Source organism: Anastrepha ludens, chromosome 4 (assembly GCF_028408465.1).
Source record: "Anastrepha ludens isolate Willacy chromosome 4, idAnaLude1.1, whole genome shotgun sequence".
Taxonomy (NCBI): Eukaryota; Metazoa; Arthropoda; class Insecta; order Diptera; family Tephritidae; genus Anastrepha; species Anastrepha ludens.
Genome location: NC_071500.1, coordinates 60,456,382 through 60,469,925, shown reverse-complemented (window position 1 = coordinate 60,469,925; position 13,544 = coordinate 60,456,382). Strand labels below are relative to the sequence as shown.

Below are 13,544 nucleotides of genomic sequence, written 5' to 3'. Positions count from 1 at the left end.
CGGCTCCCAGCGAATTTGACAAACTGCTATCGGTTCAGATTTCGACTGCCGAATCGCCCGTGACGTAGGAGCTGAAATTACAAGCATAATTTTGTTTTTCACCATAAGTATGGGCCAAACCTTGTAAATCGATCATCCTTACAACAAATGCTAGTGGTAAGGGAGCTTATCGATATTATAAGCTACTTTCTAACTGAAATAAAATCGTTTTTATATAAGTTGTGGACATACAAACAAGACATACAAATATATCTCTACAGTCTTACGAAACAATTCGAGAGAAGTTTCATAAATTTAACTCCCTATCTCACCAAGCGAACGCTGATTGCATGAAAATCATCTCATGCGATATAAAGCAAATGGAGACTACTCATCGCAGGTCTCATGCGATAAATCGCATAGCTAACGACATCAGGTTTACCGGTTGCAATGAACTGCCACCCAGAGATTTTGACAGCTATATTTTCATTAATTCGAAATCTTTGTGGTGACAACATTATTAAATCAAAAGATCAATTTAAAAACGAAGCGTTCCTTCTAATTCCATTCGCCTATTGAATATTTTTAGTGCATAAAACTAGCGAAATTTATTGGTCTTCCGACTGTTTTATAATTTTTCGTTTAATAAACTTTTTTCTTGCGCTCAAAAATGCAGGGAGTGTTTCGGACGGAATTTTTCTTTGACTAAATTGTTATACGACGTAAAAAATTAATCTGTGATAATAGTTCCACATGCCAAGGAATTGACAATTCGTATGCGATTGCTCATTGCAGATCGAGATGTGGAGTAGCGCCACATTTCCATCTCCTGCTGTGGTGAAGCGCCAATTTTCTTGTTGGGGATAGTTAGCGCTCTTCATGGAATCTCCGTCGCAATTTTTATAGTAAATTAAAGTCTTCCTAATTTGGTCTCAAGTGGATCCAAATGATTTGAGAAAACTCGTTTAAAATTACATTCAACATTATAATTGCCTCAATAATAAACTTTATTCGGCATATTTTAAGCCAATATTTCTTATCCGTGTGTGTAATTTTGACTTTTAAATTTCTGCAAAAAATATTAAATTGACAAAAAAATTTTCCGCAAAATTTTTGTAAGGGCCTTCGCAAACGAAAACAGTCTGCTACAACGAGCACCACACCATTTGCTTCCGTTGAAATGGGGAAAATCGGTCAATAAGTACACCCACTTACCATACAACGGTAATTTTCAGAAAAGAACAAGTAAGGCGCGTTAAGTTCAGTCCGAGTCAGGCACTTCAGTAAATTTTAACACATTAAAGGCGGGAGTCGTAGTAGTACGATTTATCTCGATCGTAGCTTAAAGGCGTGAGTCGTAGTAATACGATTTACATAATTTTAATTTAATTTTAAGAGTTGAAATAAACTCTTTTCAAAAACTAAAACGGAAATCCAGGGGCGTTCGCCCTGCCACCTAACACACTTTCATAGAGACGATCCCCCACCTTCAATGTGTAAATATGGAGTATTAAACAAACTCATAGATGATGAGAGTTCATAACTTGTGCCATCAGATGCAGGAACGGAAATTCATTTTTAATATATAAAGAGAAAGCGAAAAAGAAAAGCTTGTGAGAGTTTTATTAGAAATTTGTCACTTCCTTGTTTGTTTGATTTTCGTTCATTTGGACGATACAAAATAGCGAGTGATAAAGTACATTTGTGCAAAATTATCAATTGCAGCGCCATATTACACTTAAGTAAGCAAACAGTAAAAAACAGCTGCAGCAAAAACAAAACGAGACCGCTGCTGATTTCTGGGCGCCAATAAACAAGAAATTTCTATTACGTTTACGTATAAATCATGCGTTCTTCACCCTAACTACTGAAGCGTTAATGCAAATCTCAAACACAAAAGTCCCCACAAAGAAGAGGTAGCACTTTTTTCAATCATACACGATCAGTTCAATTTCAGTCCGTCAAAAAGGGATGAAGTTCAATTATGAAAATTTTTGTGAGTTGCCAAATAAAGGGAGCGTTGCGCTCTGATAAAATAAGGGCGATCAAAGATCTTGCCGAATAAAAGCGGCACTGTAAAGGAAAGATGTAGAGAAAAAGAAATGTGGGAAATTCGTTTACATGCATCGCCCGGCCTTTCTTTACTAGAATAGTTCTTGGGTGCTTAAGCGAAAAAAACCGGAATAGCTAACAAAGGCAGCTGAACTGTGCTTAGTTCGTTCAATGTGGAAGATATAATATTTCGTTTATTTTTCATTTTATTTGCCTTATATACTGCAGTTGTGTTTCTAGCCTTTTGGGTCGGTAGAGCGAAGATATCAAAAGATATTTAATTGGAATTATGACCCCACTATGAAACTTTCCGGGATTAATGAGCATAGTCTCAGCTATAGTACAAAAAATAAGGTGGTTTCACTTGAAATCTTTTGAGGGATATAGGGATTTTCGTTTGTTCATATTGCTAGCAGCGTTACCGAAGATCGTCAAGGGTGGGTTTGATTTTGTTATCCGAGGCAGTGAATGTGACGAGTCGTTAGCATGGAAATTTCAGACAAGTAGGTTGTTAGCCCAATCAATTGGTTGGCGGTGGTCTTCGGCCTTTCACGCAATACGCTCGCTATAACTTTATAGGCGATATTTAGAAGACTAATCCCGCGGTAATTGGCACAGACTGCAGGATCGCCCTTTTTATGGATTGGGCAGAGCACACTTAAATTCCAATCGGTAGGCATGCTTTCATTCGACCATATTCTGCATAGGAGCTGATGCATGCACCTTACCAGATCCCCGCCGCCATGTTTGAAAAGTTTAGCCGGCAGTCCGTTGGCGCCCGCGGCTTTGTTGTTCTTTAGACGCGTAATCGTTATTCTCACCTCGTCATGGTCGGGTAACGAAACGACAATTCCGTCGTCAACGATCGGGGTATCGGGATCTTGACATTCTCTGTTACATGCGCAGCTGTCACAATTTAATAGGTTCGAGAAGTGTTCCCTCCATAATTTATGAATGCTCTGGATGTCAGTCCCCAGATCGCCGTCTTTGTTCTTACAGGAAAATTATCAGTGTGGCTTTAGACCTGGAAAGTCTACCATCGACCAAATATTCACAATACGTCAAATCTTGGAAAAGACCCATGAAAGGAGAATCGACACACACCATCTTTTCGTCAACTTCAAAGCTGCATTCGACAGTACGAAAAGGAGATTCCTGTATGCCGCGATGTCTGATACCAAACGAGGCTTCAGACAGGGTGACTCGCTGTCCTGTGACTTCTTTAATCTGATGTTGGAGAGGATCGTACGAGCCGCAGAACTTGATCGCTCAGGCACAATTTTTTATAAGAGCGTATAATTGTTGGCGTATGCCGATGATATCGACATCATCGGCCTTAACAAGCTGGATAGAGGCAAGGCCAATGGATCTGGTGGTGAACGAGGACAAAACGAAGTACCTCCTGTCATCAAACAAACAGTCGGCGCACTCGCGTCACTGTTGACAGTTACGATTTCGGGGTTGTAAAGGACTTCGTATACTTAGGAACCAGCACTAACACCGATAACAATGTCAGCCTTGAAATCCAACGTAGAATCTCTCTTGCCAACAAGTGCTACTTTGGATTAAGTAGACAATTGAGCAGTAAAGTCCTCTCTCGATGAACAAAACTAACACTCTACAAGACTCTCATAATAGCCGTCCTAACATATGGCGCAGATGACAACATCCGATGAAGCGACGCTTGGAGTGTTCGAGAGAAAGATTCTGCGTAAGATTTTTGGACCTTTGCACGTTGGCAACGGCGAATACCGCAGGCGATGGAACGGTGAGCTGTATGAGCTTTACGACGACATAGACATAGCGCAGCGAATAAAGATCCAGCGGCTACGTTGGCTGGCTCATGTCGTCCGAATGGACGCTCCGGCTTTGAAAGTAATCGATGCAGTATTATGCTGCTACAACAACAACTGTTTCCACGACAGTCGGTTCTCCGTTACCGAAACGACCCGGATTTATATCCGGCCAACAACAATACGCTATTCGGTTTACACAATTAGCCACACAAATTGATTTTTTAAATAATGTTTTGATGTCGTATGAAGCGCATTTGCATTTAAATGGTTATCTCAACAAACAAAACTGTAGATTGTGGAGCTCTGAAAATCCAAGAGCAACGCACCAACATCAGTTGCACCCTTCTAAATGTACTTTTTGGTGCGGTGTTATGGCCACTAGAGTTATCGGTCCATATTTCTTCGAAAATGAGGATGAAACACCAGAATCGATTTCAGGTGCTTCTTACAGAACATTGATTGAAAACTTTTTGCGGCCAATGGCGGAGCAATATCCTAATTTGTGGTTCCAACAAGATGGAGTAACTGCGCATACTGCTAGGCAGTAGTCTTTAGTCATTAGTAGGTCTTATGTGGCCCACCCTGTATAATACCTATTGTGGTTTCAGGGGTTATTGTTGTAAGAGAAATGGAAACTATAATGAATAAGATATACTGCTGTCATGAATCCCAATATTTAAATTTCATTATTGATTAAATGGTTTACCTAAACACTGCACCTAAATACTTCCCTTTGAGTAGTACTTCAACGCATTTGCATAAATTTCAATCATCAGTACTCCCTTGTATTATCTTGAAAGTAATTTCAGCTTCTCCACGTATGAATCAGGGCAATCTGAAGAAAGTAGGCATTTGATATAATAACAAAGCACCGCGATAGGTGGGTTTGCCTCCAAAGACAGAGGGCGCCAAGTATTTTAATCCCCACTCATCTCCAATCCACATCCACACTATGGGTATTATTCAGCCATTCCAATATAATAATCAGTAGGGTCATCGGTATGATTTCATCAATAGTAGTTGCCTATAATAAACATCTTCACGAACGCTTTGTTTCTTCTTTATCAGTTGAGCCAACAGCTGTGGCTGATAACAAAAACCATAAGTACGTACATGACAATCACAAGCAACACACAATGCAGTAAGAAGTTCATTGTTGGGCACCTTATTACTGAAGGCTTAATTAAAAAAGTCTGAGAAACCAGACAAAGAGAGTCGACGACAATAGCAAAGGGAAGTATGAGGTTATGTGTGCGAGGAGCAATACCATAAAGGCGAGTTAGTACAAGGTGGTGGCACTGGAGCAACAATTTTTACATGTTTTTTTTTTTGCAGTTTCGTATTTTTAATGTTCAAATTTCAATCAGAATGTAAATAAGCAACCAGAACAACAACAAAGGCGCAGGTCACTTTACCGTTCAAAATACAAAATCGCAAGAAAACCCCAATCAACAGATATGAACACTCATGCACGCATACATATGTATGTGTATATACAATATTAACCCTTTATGGGCTAAATTTTTTTCTTAAAATTATATAAAAAATCATGGAACGGAAAATCTATTACTATAAATCTATATATGCTAATTAAAAAAATATTTAACAGTTTAGACAACTCCATAAGAATTAGTTAAATTTGTAACCTTGAAGCAATAACGGCTTACACTGTTTCGACTTTTGTATAGAAAACTCTTAAGCGCAAAATTCATTAAAACAGTTTGAATTTGGCGTAAAACATAGACATAAGTTGCATTTGAAAGATTTTACTTTTGGAACTCTTTAACACCTCCACTTTACGCATCGCGCTCTGTTGTCTGAAAAAATCGGTGAATGTGCTACTTAACGGTTTGTACTGGAAATAAATCCGGGTCGTTCTGGTTACGTAGAACCGGCTGTCGTGGGAACATCCTTTGTGTCCTTGAAGCAGGACGTCCTTTGTGCTCGTGACGTAAAGAAAAAGTAAAGTCAGTTTTAAATTCTGATAAAGAACATTGACGCTGGGAGCTCATACAATGCGTTGAACAATCTTTCTTAAATAAAAGCTACGCTTTCACCACCGTGAACCACGGTGGTACCATTTCCTTTGTCGAATTTTTATGCGGTACAACGCTACCAATGATTCGACCAAATCTACCGCAATATCCCAATGTAACCCGAAACTTACAAAACTGTATCATATCGAAATAGTGACAGAATGATTACTGAAATTCAAATAAATAAATTGTTATTGACATACGAACCCAGAGCTGTTCTGCACACTTTTTTAATTAGTAAGCACTGGCTAAAGTTCAAATAATTTCAATTGCACAAGATAGTGGCGTACGGCACACTAGACAGAGCTAGTTTACTGGGGCAGCAGCCCTTGGTCGGGAAAACCCGAGTCATTCCGGTGACGTCGAAACGGCTGCCTTGGGAATGGCCCTTTGGTTGCTATTTGCAGACAACTTGCAAGACATTTCTTATCACATTTTAGGTTGGTGGTGCTACCAAATGTCATCAGTATCGGTCTTGGCTATTTCAGAAGCATTATATAATTAAGACGCATACATCATCTTGTGAAAAACACTAAAACTATTTGGTAAAAAGTGGATATATATTGGCTTGTGACCTGAAGGGTACCTGGACCCATATAGGGTTAATATGCGTATGGCATTATCATTCTACATATGTATGTATGTACAACAAGTTTCAAATGACACAAACAAAAAATTTTAAAAATATATTGTAATATCCACACGGGAGCCATTCTACCTAAAAGAAAATCTCCTCCATTATATGTATGAATGTAATCTAATAATGAATATTTAAAATTAAAACACCTTTAAGTACCCTGCAGGAAATTCACTGGTATCCAACTGATACAAAACTACCGCTATCCTTCTGAGTGTCATAAGAACTATAAATCGTTCAGCGCTGTATTCCTTCTCCGACAGTTCTATACCAGTATTAAAAATTAAACAAACTAGTAGTAAACCCTGAAAATCGGTGTGATCCAGGTCTAAAAAATATGAAATCAAACGAACGGGCATCAGTTGTCTGTTAGTTGGCTAAATGACAGTCCAGAGTATTGATTACAAGCGCGCGGAAGTATTTTGCCTGGAGGAAACACAAAAAAATCACAACCAGCGGAAATCACAACCAGCGAATGTACGTGAGTTCGAGCACCTTAAAGTAAATAAAGCTTCTGTCTATCGTAACATTACTCGTTACAATGAAACGTCATGGAGGTAGTCATCAAAAGACTGCAACGTCACGTGAAATGGTTCAAAAAGTGAAGAAACAACTTGAGCGAAATCTTCGATGAAACGCCAATCAAATGGCTAAAGAGCTGAAAATATCTGATCCTAGCATCCGCCGCATACTGAAAAATGAGTGCAAAGTCTAGCCTTGTAAGACCCAAAAGGCGCATGATCTCACACCAAAACAGCAACAAGTCAGACTTGAGAGAGCAAAGAAGTTGCTTCGCTTGGCCGAAAGCGGTCAATTTCCGAACATTGTGTTTTCTGACGAGAAAATTGTTCACATGGAGCAATTCGTAAACTTTCAAAACGATAGGGATTATTTGGCCGACCATTCATACGAGAATTTGAGTCGTCGATTGACCACCAGGAGGCAGCACCCGCCACAGGTAATAGTTTGGGCAGCTGTAATCACAGATGGGCGCACTCCAAACGTTTTCATCGAGCCTGGCGTCAAAGTAAATGCAAAATACCTATGTACTATCGGGAAAGTATTCTGGAGGTTGCTTTGAAGCCGTGGGCAGACAAATCTTTTGGTGGCAGACCAATGGACGTTTCAACAGGACTCGGCACTGTCTCACAAAGTTCGAGTGATCCAAGAATGGCAAAAAAAATAACACCAGACGTGAATCAGATAGATTATTCTCTTTGAGCCATTTTGGAAAGCAAGGTCCGAACTAAAAGATTCACCAGTCTCGGGGCGCTGAAAAAACCATTGTCCGCGAGTGATCCAAAATATCTGCAAGTCACATTCGGGCAGCTTGCGATTCATTTCTGGACCGTATCAAGGCCATAAGGTGTTCATATCGTGGAAAAGTAAATTGATTTTTAATTTTGTAGGAAATATATTTTTGGTGCCTACTTTTGGGCGTTATATTTCCTTGGTGCTTACTGTTTGGGGCGTTTTTTGGTCCCTATTTTTTTGGCCTTTTTTTTGGTGCCTACTTTTTGGTTTTTATTTCCGTTCCCTGGCTAAACTTGTGCGCACTATAAAGGGCTATCCATTCCGGCGTCGGATTTATTGGTATTGCCTTGCGGTAATTTGTGCCGTTGCTGCGGTTTCGGAATCGCTGCGTTTCTGTGGGTGATAAACGTTTGGAGTAGTGCGCGTTGTTGCCACAGTTTGTGTCCGGCGTTTACCTACACCGGTGGACCCTTCCCAGTTTTTTGTAAATTTTGTTTTTTTATATTTTCTGCAAATGTTGTGAATTTATTTAGATAAATATTCTTTCTCTCTCTCTCGTTCTCTCTCTCTTTCTCTTTCTCTCTCTCTCTCTTTCTCTCTCTCTCTCTCTCTCTCTTCTCTCTCTCTTTCTTTTTCTCTCTCTTTCTCTCTCTCATTCTCTCTCGGGTATCTCCCTCTTCCTTTCAGAAGTTTCACTTCTGTAATGTGTACTGCGCTACACGGACTTTTATTTTCACAACAAATGATATTGGCATTGACACAAGCTGCCAAACAGTCCTCAAGGTATTTAACTCCATCATGAAGAGAAAACAGTAGGAAACAGTAGCGCAATGATATAGATTCCTTAGAGGTTGCTTTTAAGCCGGTTGCTTATGAGTGTGGGCACATATCGGTGTAGATATAACATACCAGTTAGCTGAGAGGGCTGACGAGCTCACAAGAAAGAGTTCTCTCTAACCTGCAAACGGTTAAGTCGGCTCGACTTATTTTCCACAAGCTCAGTATTAAGGTACTCTTCCTTAAAAAAGCAGGTAGGAGAAGGAAAGACATCAGTATCCGACACACTTCTTAACCCAGTGGAAGGGTTCCTCTCCCTGAGTATCTATAACCATGAGTTGTTTACTGACCTCATTTTTAACGTCTGGCATTCAGAATAACTGTGACTTTCACAGAAGCTGCTAAAGCAAAGAGGAGTCAGAGGTTTTCAGACATCTTTTGTTGGGCTACTTAGAACTATGTAGCAAAGAGGTGTTAGATTAGTGGGTACATGAGGAGGAGGCTAGTTGCAGTAGGGGTCGCTCGCATATTGCGTATGTTGAGGTCAATTCTGGGTTGGTAAGAGTTTAACTTCCTGCAGTATGTAGAACGCAATTCTTCCAGGGTTGATAATACGGTACTCAAGTTCATTGACTTTACGAATTGATTTAATGAAGAGTAAGCGCTTTGCATTCATATAATATTACAAAGGGGTCAAATGCAAGTTGAGAGGTGCTGACATCAGATCTAAAGCTTCTTTACACAGTTTCGAAAAGGCAAAACCAACGACAGTCGCCCTATGTGAGGTAAAAGTGTAAACACTGAACTCAATATTCTGTAGCATGAAATTTCCTTATATTTTTATTTTATAAAAATGAGTGATGACCATTCATTATTTAAAAACATGGCCTGGCGTTTAGTAAAGCTAAAATAACTGGCAACGAAACAAAGGAAAAAACGTTCACCCCTGAATTGAGCGAATTTCTGTCTGACAGAAATAATAAAATTTCTTGCTTAAAAAATTGGTAGATTTCAAGCCTTTTGCTGTAATTGCTATAGAAACCCGATTAAAAAATAAAAATAAATTTGAAGTAGACCTAGCACATACAAATATATGTACATACATATACGCGTGATAGCAGATCTCACACTATCGCACAGGCGCTGGGCGCTCAAGCGTTGAAGCGCGCAAAGTTGCTCGCAGAAGCAAATAATTGCAAAAAAAAATGTATTTTTATTAACATAAATTGATACAAGCACATTTATTGCTGGAAAATCAGGTCAAGTTATTTGCATAAAATTTTATATTGTACATTTTTCAAACAAATTATACTTAAAATATTTTTCCGCATTATTTTCTTTCACTGCCCGTTTATTTTTTCACATTTTTATGAAGCATATTTGATGGGTTTGCTTAAATTATTTAAATTCAAGTATAGGTACATAGTATATAAATTTTTGATGCATATTTTAATACAATTACCATCAATTCCATTTATTTAGTGTTAAGTAAATTTTCATTAATTTATCAGCGCGGCAAAGTGTTTGCCTTTCTGTAGAATTTCACACTGACGCTTTTTAATAATTCATATTATTTTTTACCACAACAAATTCACTTAAAATAGTTGATTAATGGTATTTAATTTAGTTTAGATTTTTTACGATTTTCTAAACATTAATTTGTGTGCTTTCATTGGCGTGGCGCGCACTACCGAACGGTTTAATTGTTATTTTTTTATCGCCTTAGTTCGATATAACACAAAATCGTAGGTATGTACGTACAATAATAATATTTCCTTCCTTGAAAAAGAACAGTCTAGCGGCGATGCGATTGAAAAAATCACTCTCTCATACTCAGAAGTTAGCAGTAAAACTGAAAGTGACTGACTGAAAAGCGGCATCACTACACAACAAGACCAGCTAGCGTTGGCTGCAGGCGCAGAGGTCTGCAGATACACTGCGAAAAATTGAGCGCTGAGAATTTTTACAAAGAACATACAGCGAAAATGAGTGCTACTAATGGGCATTTAACATGGCTCCAGTTTAAAAAATTTATATAAGTAAAGGGTGATCAATTTAGAGGTATCGGATTTTAAATTGAAATAAAAAACAAAAATTCAAATTGATTGGATCATCTCTATTATTTTTGTGTAGAGCCATTCATGACATTTTAAAGACAATTCCTTTCAATTGATTACCGTAAACTGCGCCGCAATTTGGGCACCCGTAAAAACCAATGTTGAATGACTCCCTGGAAAGCTTCGGTCGGTATCTCGCGAATAACTTTGGTAATGTTGGCTTCCAATGCTTTATCCACAAAGCCATTAGACTTTACATAAACCCACACATAAAAGTCCAAAGGTGTGATATTACACGCACTTGGGGGCCAATCCATTGGCCTGAGGAGAGAGATAAGTTGCTCATCGAAAAGACGACGCAGTAAATCCATTGTTTCATGGTTTGTATATCAGCTATCCCCATCTTGTTGGGACCATAGAATCTTGGGGTGATCACGGACTCAAATTTCCGATATCGAAAAGTCGTTTATCATGGCGCGATAAGGTTCGCCATTCACTATTACATTGACACCAAATTCGCCTTTGCAGAAATATGATTTATCCAGCCCATAGACCACACCAAACAGTTATTTTCAATGGATGTAATGGCATCGGGTTGCTTACCAGCCCAAATACGACAATTTTGCTTATTGACGCAGCCATTAAACCAAAAAAGGCCTCATCGCTGAAGAGCATAAGTTGGGCGCGTGATGAATACTTTTCAAAGAGTGTCGCTTTTCATATTGAAATTGTACGATTTGTAAACGTTGTTGAGGCGTAATTTTTTCCATGATGGAATGTCAATGAATACTGAAAACGAAATGTTTTTTGGGTTTGACAGTAGTCACCTGTGATTTGTCAAATAAACGCTATTGCAAAAAGTACCTCCCATCTCATCATCCTTTATATATACTGGTATAAGTACATAGTACATACTTTATGGTGTTGTGTTGTGACGTGAGTCTCGATGTTGCTCTATAAATGCAGGGTCTTACAGTTTTATACCGCTGCCGAATAGATGCCGGGCAGTTTTTTTTTTTTTTTGCCAGATATAATTCTTCTTCATGGCAGATATAACTCAGAAGTTTCTCATTACCTACTGAAAGGAGACCACTATTAGAAAACCCTTTTTTCGTCATTGTGGTGTTTCATGCACACAGTGGGTTTCAGAGCCAGCCAATACCGATTAGTGCACATAAAAACCCATTCGGCAACGACGGCCGCCCATTCAGTCAAATATCTACTTTTCGAGTTTATTGAAGGCACACATATGGTAGATGATATATCCAAGCAATGGCGCATGTCATAACAAATTACGCTAAAATCAATAAGCGAGAGACTTGAATATATACAACAGATATTTCTGTTTTTCTTGATTTCTCACTATCTGAAGAAACGTCTCTCAATGTACTGAGCACTGATTTTTAATCAACTGTTAAGTATTTTCTATTATTTGTATTTGTTTCCTCCTTTTTGTAATATACTAAATATGTATATGTGTATGTATATGTACATATATATAAATAAATAAACAAAAGGGTATTTTTTACATTTCTTCACTGTCAGTTAAGATTAGGAATTAAGTATGAAAAAAAGTAACAATTTAATAGGAATATCTTAATAGTTCTATCGCAAAAAACTGAAACGAGACATTTTTAAAACTAAACTAGGCACACGAAAGATGTATAGATATACTATTGTATATGTATATAGATATAGATAACTCTTGCATAAGATAGAGGGCGCATTCTTATCGAAGCCAACTCGACGCAGTATCATTTCAAGTCCTTCACAGGGACACATTCCCGACTCCAACATAAGGAAGTAGATAAATGTGATTGTAATTGATGGTTTTATCTCTTGTCAGTAGAACTAAAATTTTTTTTCTCGGAAATTTTTTATGTTCCTAATTCTGGAACCATGATTATGCAACTAGCGTATTTGTGAACTTAGGAGTATTCCCTTGGTCAACGTTCTCTTCAATTAAGAGGTGAACAAGTGAGTTGCATTCACCAGTTATCGATGCAATAGAAGTTTTTTAATGGGCTGGTAACACGTTGAGGTCATTGTAGTATCGGCCTATCTGCCGGCATCGACATACCTACATATGTATACACCCCTCTGTACGCCGAGTCAATGGTTAAGGCCTAGTAATTGATTGTGACGTAAACTCACAAAACACTATATGGTGTAGCCAATGGGAATAAGCTATGAGGCTATAGGAGTGTTAATTTTATCCGATCTCAAGAGTAATTATGTCTGATCTAATTGAGTGCTCCCACCTCATACGCGCAACAAGTTTTACTAAATCACTAAATACACGCGTTTACCTATTTTTTTTACTCTCGTTGTACTATTATTTTTTATATCATCATTTGCACCTGATTTGAGTAAAATTTCCTCACTTATTTTTAAAGACATCTCGTAAAATAAAGATATCACTTATTTTGAAAATTATCATTATATGTGACGTGGCATTGTAAATGGGCGGAATCTCCCATTTTCAATAGGAAACTACCTTAGACTTGTCTTAGTCTTGAAATATTTTCATTTTTGCGTTATGTCTAAATCAATTTCTCTCTTCTTTCTGAACCTCTTAGTATAAATATATATGTGTGTATATTCATATCCGTCTCAATTCCTTTATGTTTTTATACATATAAACCGTGCCTTTGTGCACAAGAAATCTTTCCACCAGTCAAGGGGACTCAGCAAAAAGCGACAAGAAAAGCAAAAGATGAACAAAGTAGTTAAATAAATTCGCTTAAAAAGTCACTCAAATATGGAAACTTTCCTTTTTTTTAGAAAAAAAAAATACTAGAGAAACGACTTGAAAGCTTTCAGTTTACTGGGAGGCATAAGTACATAGAAACAAGTAGAGACGCATTTTCATCTTATGAGATGCTGCTGCTGAATTTCCTACACTGCGTAAAAGAAGAGCAGGTGGCAATTTTTTTATATATGATTTATTTATTTA

At 38.0% G+C, this 13,544-nt stretch overlaps 1 protein-coding gene across 2 annotated transcripts in view; it reads right to left on the bottom strand.

The window, feature by feature from the left end:
* The window catches only part of LOC128862584 (adenosine deaminase 2-A-like), a 77,991-nt gene extending 67,569 nt beyond the window's left edge, over nt 1–10,422 (bottom strand). Inside the window, exon 1 of one of the 2 annotated variants that reach the window (XM_054101306.1) lies at nt 9,994–10,422. The gene's annotated coding sequence lies outside the window, so the exon portion shown is untranslated. The remainder of the gene's footprint in view (nt 1–9,993) is intronic. The other variant, XM_054101307.1, reaches the window with a different exon arrangement.
* Between the last annotated feature and the right edge of the window lie 3,122 nt (nt 10,423–13,544).